Here is an 8013-nt window from a genome sequence, read left to right on the forward strand (position 1 = left end):
ATAAAAAGGGGAACTGAGCTCGGTGTGGAGATGAACAACCAGCTTCTCATAACCATGTGCTATGCCCACTCCCTTTAGATTCTTCAGGGCTCCTCCTTATCTGTGCCACGAATCTTGTATCCCAACATCTTACTGGAATTGCTATGTCTAGGTTGGGTAGCAGGGACTTGAACTTGGGGAATGGGAATGAAGACAAGAGGACAGGTGTGAGAGTATCTGGAAGGGCTGGTCACTGCTCAAAAGTGGGCAGGGTAGGAAGAGAGGAGAGGCAGAGTAGACTGTAATACTTCAAACTCAGGAGAAGAGGAACAGATAATGAGATGGGGGGGATATGAACAATATTACAAAGATATGAACAAGATGGTTTTGCCAATGTCTCGCCCCAACATGTTATTTATTAAGCAGCTACCACGTGCTAGGTACAAGGGGAATAATGAACGAACTCGGGTTTTGCCCTCAAAGATCACCCAGGGAAAGGAAAAGGGAAAAGCCAAAATAGCCAGATGCCAGAGCTCCTAAGTGGGGTACTCTTTCCATCACACAGCCTTAATTCAGGGAGCAACATAAAAATATACTTAAGCAACAAAATACATTTAAAGACCCCAAGACAGTTTTAAGAACTATTAATCTCTGCCAGGCCCCGTGGTTCACTCCTATAATCCTAGTACTCTGGGAAGATGAGGGAAGTGAATTTCTTGATTTAAGAGCTGGGAACAAGCCTGAGCAAGAGTAAGACCTGGTCTCTACTAAAAATAGAAAAACTAGCTGCGGGTCATGGTGGTGCCTATAGTCCCAGCAATTGGAGAGGCTGAGGTAGGAGGATGACTTGAGCCTAGAAGCTTGAGGCTGCTGGGATCTAGGCTAATGCTAGAGCGACAGAGTAAGACTCTGTCTCAAAAATACAAAAAAATAGGCCCAGTACCTATAGCTCAGTAGCTAGGGTGCCAGCCACATACACTGAGGGAGGGTTTGAGGCTAGAGGGTTTGAATCCAGGCTGGGCCAGCCAAACAACAATGACAACTAAAACAACAACAACAAAATAGCCAGGCGTTGTGGCGGGCACCTGTAGTCCTAGCTACTTGGGAGGCTGAGGCAAGAGAATCTCTTAAGCCCAAGAGTTTGAGGTTACTGGGAGCTGTGACGCCACAGCACTTTACCCAGGGTGACATAGTGAGACTCTGTCTCAAAAAAAAAAAAGAAAAAACTATTAATCTCAACTGCTGAATTATAGGCAAAGCAGAATGCAGTAAGTTCCTTGCTATAGTTCTAACCCCAAGCATTCAAATAGCTGTTCCCTTCTCATCATTTGGGTCCCAGGACAAATGTCATATAGGCCCTTCCAACAGATCACTCTATTTCAAGCGCCCTCCCCATCACATGATCCCATTTTATTTCCCTGCACTAAGAATATCTGAAATTTATATACCTGCATTTACGTGTGTGTCTGTGTATGTTTCCTTCCTAAGAACAGACGCTTCACGGAAGCCGGAAGTTTATCTTGTTAGCCACTGCCAGGCACATAAAGCCTCAGTAGGAGATACTTACTGACCACATTTTAAAAAAGAAAAAAAAGAAAGCAATAAACCTCATCTCCTTATCAAGATTAAGACCTCAAACCAGGCCACTTTCCAGCTGCTTAGGGAAACGTTCTGAAAACACAGGGGACTATAAAAACCAAAGCCATTTTGAGGCTGGGGTGGAACCCAAATCCAAAGGGTCTGCCCCAGATCTGTGGCCCGTGCCCGTTGTGCATAGATTTCGGGAGCACCCACCCGGCCACCCAGCGTGAGATGTTTGACAATGAGGCCAGCCAGCCACCGAGCTCAGGTTTTATTTCCGTTGTCCTTCTGACGTCAGAGAAAGCGCGAGTTGCTGCACAGTTTCTTCTATCAAGGTGACAAATTACAGCCTGGCTGGGCCCTGCATTCTGCAAACTATAAATTTACTCCCTCTCCCCCTTCACTGCAAAATGTAAAATCCCAGTGCAGAGCTGTCAACTCCCCTTTCCAACGCCAATGAATACCCTTCCCCAGCGGTGGCGTCCTTTTCACTCTTACTGCGTACATCACCATGGATTCCTCTGAGAAAGTGCGAGATCCTGTGGGGCAGTTAGGTTTCCAACAGAGAAACACGGTCGTAAAAACCCCAGGTCCGCTCCGCAGAGAGAGACAAAGGACTCTCAATTGTAGCACCACCTGCCCCAGCCCAAGGCAGCCTGCGAAAGTGACGCGGTACCGCGAAATCCCTTTTGCCTCCATATACACTTGGGCAGTCTTTGACCACAGTTTAGCGCAAACCCAGGGCCGGGCGACTTGTTAGAGCAGCGGGACCGCGGCAGCCGCGTGACTTGCGGAGTCTCAGTGGGTGCCGAGGAGCCCGACGCGCAGAGGGATGGATAATTTGTGGGGCGAGGGGCGCGCACCACGGTGAAGGCGCGCTTTCCTCCAGGCAGCGACCTAGCGAGTTTAAAGGCCGCCTGTGGCAACCGGCAGGGACGCGAGCGAGGTGTCGCGGATGGAGCAAGAAGGTGGGACTGGCGGCGAGCGCCAACCGCGCCCGGGCCCGCGTAAGCGGTGGCCTTTTGTTCGCCGGCACAAGTGGATTCCCGGTTCCCGGGAAAGCACTGTCTCCCTTGCCACGCTCTTCATTTTAGGTCGAACGTCTCCAGGGCGGGAAAGGACAGTAAGTCACTGCCAGCATCCGTTAGTAATTCCTCCCCGCACCCTCCCACTCTCCCTCAGAGGACGGGCTGCATGCAGGGTTCGCAAATGTGCTCCTGTTTACTAGTCTAGCTCCTTGACTCAGCTTCCTAGCCCGCCGCACCAAGCACCCTGGGGACACCACACGCTTTGCTCCCGGCCCTGCGGACACAAGAAATTCCCTCTAAAGGTCTTCGGTCCTCCCGAACGTCCCGCCCTCGCGTCTGCTGCTCTCTCCCTCCAGACCCGCATCGTCCCTGACCCTCGTTAAATGTACCCAAACCTGCCACCACGAAAACTGACCCAAAAGTAAGCCACAGCCCGCGCGAAGGTGAATTCTGAGGCCACGCCGCTTTCTCGCGCTGCCCGGACTTTTCCTTTCCGACAAGCAAAATCCAAACGCATCGCGCACAGCCGCGCTCTCCCTCCTTTCAAGCCCGCACGGAGGATTTCCACGTTACCGCCGCCTCCCGCATCTCAACCCTCCCGGGAACGGACAAGCACCTTACCTCGGAAAATAAAAGGAAAGGTGGCAAAAGGCGGTGTCCAGGTGTCCGCCCTTCCGGGATTTTTACCCCCGGCCGTTTGATGTCCTTTGTGTCAAGGTCTGGCTGCGGCTGCCGGGGAAAAGTGGCCCCCGTCAGTTGGGGCTGGGCGGGGAGACTTGGCTCCGCGTGGCAGATTTCCGAGGAAGGTGAAGGGCGGAGGTTCCCAGCGACCTTCAGGCGGAGTGGCGTGGCTGCCCCAACCCGCGCTCGCCTGGCTCTCCTCCTCCTTTCCGGGCCGACTGCATCAGAATCTCCCCCCACCACCAACCCCCACCCACATCCTGCTCACCAGCCTCTTACTCACATCGACATGCGCGGGCGCTGAGGGTCTCGAAGCCTAGACATCCTCCTACCGGGGGCCGCGTGGCCCTTCCGCATCCATGGCTCGTGATGGTTTAAAGCGGAATAGTCAGGCCATTCCTCCCGGTGCCGCGACTTCTCCCCTCCTGCGCGCCCGCTCTTTAACCAAAGCTGCGTGTCACTGAGCCGTGCCCCGTCACATGGTGTCACTGCTGGCGGCCGCGCCTTGCTGCCTCCCTCTCTCAGCTCCCGACGATGCGGCGACCGCAGCTGGCGGAGATTGACTAGCGGGGAGGGGTTGCGGGCCGCGCGCGTGACGGGCTCAGTGGAGGTGGCACCGGGCAGGAGCGGAGGCTGCGCGCTACCGGGGCACCTGCCCAGCGTCCCCCTGGGACCGGGTGGCGTGCTTAGGACCCAGCTGCGGTGGCAGCTGTAGAGTGGGAACCCTTAGGGATGGCTGTGGGGCGGCCAAAGTGCCACCGGCGGGGGAAAGGAGGGCCGAGCGCTTCAGGAGGGGCTGCATTTGGGGCACAGCCGGAGCCCAGCCGGGGCCGAAAAAGCGAGGGGAGTTGCATTGTGGGTAGGGCGCAGCGTGAGGGTGGCCGCGGGAGTGGCTGGTCCCAGCGCAGCCCCGAGAGCCGCAGGCAGCACCGGCGGATGCCTGCAGCGATGGAGCGGTGTGTTGGCTTCGGGGACCACACACAGACGGCCGAGGGTTGGCGGAAAGGGGACCAAAGCGCCGGGGGAGCGGGGCGAGCGGACACCTTGGGAAATCCTTTGTCCCCAACCCGCAGCGGGTGGCGCTTCCCCTCTTCCGGATCCAGTACCCGCAGTCCTCGCCAGCCTTTCCTAAGATCTGCTCTGTTGGAGCTCGGTTTAGGGGACTGAGTGTGACGCGACCAGAAGGATTTGCTGAGCTCCCAGCACGCACCTGCCTAGGCGCGAAGGGACTGGGGCCAGCTCTTGCAGGGTCCGAAGACCCCACGTGATTCCGCCCCAAGGACACGACGCATTGGGGTTGACCGAGCTGGGAGACGGTGGGGGGCGAGTAGGAGGAATGGAGAAAGGGGGCAGGAACAGCCGGGCCATTCCCTCTCTGCTGCTTACTCTTTGTTTCAGACACAGCCCCTTTTAACTGGGCACTTCTTGCGGAGGAGTTGTGTCTCCTTAAAATGGCGACAGGAAATCCCACCTGTGCGTCACGCAATTAGACTGTCATTATAGCGCGAATTTGTGGGGTGGAAACTCGAGCTTTTGTTGACAGCGGTGGTTCAGTCTCCGTGTTTCATCAAAATGGGAAAGGGAAGGTGAATCATAATTCAAAAATTATTCTACCTGGAGCGTTCCAAGCCGGCACACTGAGCAGTCACAGTAATGGAGCGGCTGTCACCTCCGGAAAAGAGAGCCTCCAACCACATTTACACGCCTCCTAACTGCCTAAAACTCTTATTCCCTTCGCATGGCAGTATATAGTCTTTATTAGCTCAGCAGTGGCTTCCTGAGAACTCTATTTGGAAGGCAAGCTCTTGAATACATCTGAGAAACGGGAAGGTCAGTGCAAGCAGGAGGGGCAAAAAAGACCGACCTGCGTTCACGTTCTTCTGAAACTACTGCTCCCCTACCGGCTTAGGTTTTGTCCTAGTCCTGTTTTCCCAATTTGTAAAAAAGAGAATAATAGTTCACACAAGATAGGAGCTTTCTTTAATTCATCCCAAGGCTAGTTCTTTCTACCTAACTTACCAGAAGAAGCGAATTTAGCATAAAATGAATGATTTGAAGAGGTGTCTGGCACAAATACCTCTTCTGAATAAGGTTATAAATCTGAAAAGGTGATGTAAGTAAACTCTGAGCCATAGCTCACTAGGCCTGTGGAAATGTTTATTAAAGGCAGAATGTGTATTCATCAGTGTCTGTTTAAAGAGAACCCGACGTCAAGCTTATCTTTTGATTTGGGTTTTAGCTTAACTTGCTGGCTCCTACATGCTGGAAAGACTGTGGTTACCTCGCACTTTTTGAATTGGATCAATAGTTATGAATTGAGCTCCTATTAAGTGCCAGCCACTGTACTCAGGAATACACATGTAAATGTTATCTCACTGAATCCTTTCAACCTCTCAATTAGGTATTGTCTTCTTTGTATAAGCAAGAAAGCAGGTTCAAAGAGGCTAAATGGACCTTGTTCACATAAGACGGTAATTAGTGAAGAGAGAAATGATCCCCACCCAGGTCTCAATTCAAAGTTCATGCTCAGTCTTAACCACGATGCTGCAACCATTTGCAATGAGACAGTCTTGGGAATAGAGTTTGCAAGGATCTTCATCCCTCCTCTGGATTTTAGCTGACAGCCTGGAACTGGGGTGAACATCCACGTGGACGCTGCATTGAAGGACTGTTGCTGTGTGGAGTATTAGGGTTCCGGGAGGGCTGGGGAAGGGGCAGTGTTCAGGAAGAGCTAGAAAACGTCTGTGAGTTGTTCTTCAGGACGGCTTGTAGGTGAAAATTCCTTTCAGACGTCATTTCAGTAGCTTGGTACCCTTAACCCAATTGTTGTGGTCTCACGTGGGGGTGCGGATGTCCTGATGCAGATTCCTGTATTGGCCATGCATTTACTGAGAGACAAGCCGCAGGCAGGCACTTTGCAGGTGGTCTCTCGTTTAATTCTCAAGGCATTCCTAACAGGATAGATCATCCCAGTCCGGGATTCAAAGGTTAGAAAATTAATCCCCAATTCACACTTGGGATTAATTGGCACCTCCAAGCCTTGAATCCAGAACAGACCCCAAAGCTAGTTCTCTATGGCTGGCTCTAAAATATTCCCCAATTCTGGAACAACCCTCTTTGGAGGACTAGATGGTAGCCTTCTGCTTGGAACCACTGCCCTGTTTTCAGAGACTCCAGGGAGTCAATTTGCTGTGCAATAGGTTCATGAGGCCAAAGGGCCCTGTTGATACAGCTAATGTTCTCTAGGACCTTTCCCAATTGAACAGATTTTCCAAAATGGCACTAAGGTAGTCAGGACACCGAGAAAATGTCTATATCTGCTCTGAAAGTGAGGCTGGGGAAGGACTTTATTCTGGGAAAGGAGAAGTGGGGAACTTTAGGTCACCTGGGAGTTTTCTAGTTGCCTCATAGGCTCTTGTGATATGGTTCTAGAAAGGGGGTGGGCAGCTTGTAAAGAAAGAACAATTGTACCCCCAAGAGGATTCAGCCTGAACTTAAGCCACATCTGCTCTCATCCCAGCTTCACCCTGTACTCACCTGGGTTGCACTTGCTCCACATTTGGATTGGCCAATAGGACAGCTGCTGAAGGGGCCACCACCAGCTGTGTGCCTATAGAGAATACGGGCTTTCCTCCCTGGGGTTTAAATACATCTGGTCAGATAGCAGCAGTCTGCTTGTGTAAGAATTTTGAATAATAGGATCAAAACTATTTTCTGAGTATACTTTTTTTTTAACCTATAAAGGACTGTCATAGAACAATCTGATTTTTAACACTGATGAAAAAATAGGAAAGTCAGCTGGTGAGGTTATTTCAGAAGACATGCCTTGCACATTTCCTACTTGTAACAAAAGCAGTACAGCCATCAAATGAAGAAATCCTACCTCATTAGAAAATAAGCTGTTTATTCTGAAATGAGTAGTTTATTCCTATTTATAGGGTCTGCCCTAAAACAACAAATGCCCTGTAAAATTGTTGCTTTTTCTTGACTGGTTAATCACATTTCTTTGCCTGATTTACTCTCATCCTCGATATCCTTTGGATCTCATCCACAGATAACAGTATGTTGACACTAGAAATTAGTGAAGTGGCCACAGCAAAGAGTAAATTTTCAGTTAGAGGAGCCCCCAGATTGTCTGGTCCATCCTTCTGAAGATACGTGGCACTATGTATCCTCACCCTCCTCAGTGGGCAGCATGTGACAGGGGCCATTGTCACCTCTTCCAGCATCATGGTGAACATGTGATCTCACCAGATTTGTGATTGGTTCTGTCAGGAGGTCAGCCATGCCCACTAACTCTAAACTGAATTTAAATTAAAATCCCACAATGAGCCACTTAAAAAATGTCTGTTGTCTCTGATTTTGGCCTGGGTCAGCTTTGTAAGGTCACATACATTTTTTTTTATTGAATGGTAACTATGTACATTAATGCACTTCTGGGGTACAGTGTGGGGTTTTCACATGCAATCCGAAATACTTCCATCAAACTGGTCAACACAGCCTTCATGTCATTTTCTCAATTATTCTACTCTTAGAAAGATTCACTTGTACCCCTGTAAGATAAACCTCAGAAGTGATCCCTCCAATCCTCCTCCCTCCACCCATTCCCCCCTCCATCACATACATTTTTATCTGTTAGGGGTGATGGGAGTGGAGTCCATTAGGTATTGCAACTATATGACAATACTTTCACATCCATTCACATTAACAAAGAACCCATGGGCTCGGCGCCTATAGCTCAACC

The 8013-nt window shown here is 50.7% G+C and overlaps 1 protein-coding gene across 1 annotated transcript in view; it reads right to left on the reverse strand.

Moving 5' to 3' along the window:
* The window catches only part of SLC38A1 (solute carrier family 38 member 1), a 61207-nt gene extending 57428 nt beyond the window's left edge, over positions 1 to 3779 (reverse strand). The window contains exon 1 of the mRNA XM_003793555.3: positions 3553 to 3779. The gene's annotated coding sequence lies outside the window, so the exon portion shown is untranslated. The remainder of the gene's footprint in view (positions 1 to 3552) is intronic.
* Between the last annotated feature and the right edge of the window lie 4234 nt (positions 3780 to 8013).

Source organism: Otolemur garnettii, unplaced genomic scaffold (assembly GCF_000181295.1).
Source record: "Otolemur garnettii isolate 467f Iridium unplaced genomic scaffold, OtoGar3 scaffold00070, whole genome shotgun sequence".
Taxonomy (NCBI): domain Eukaryota; kingdom Metazoa; phylum Chordata; class Mammalia; order Primates; family Galagidae; genus Otolemur; species Otolemur garnettii.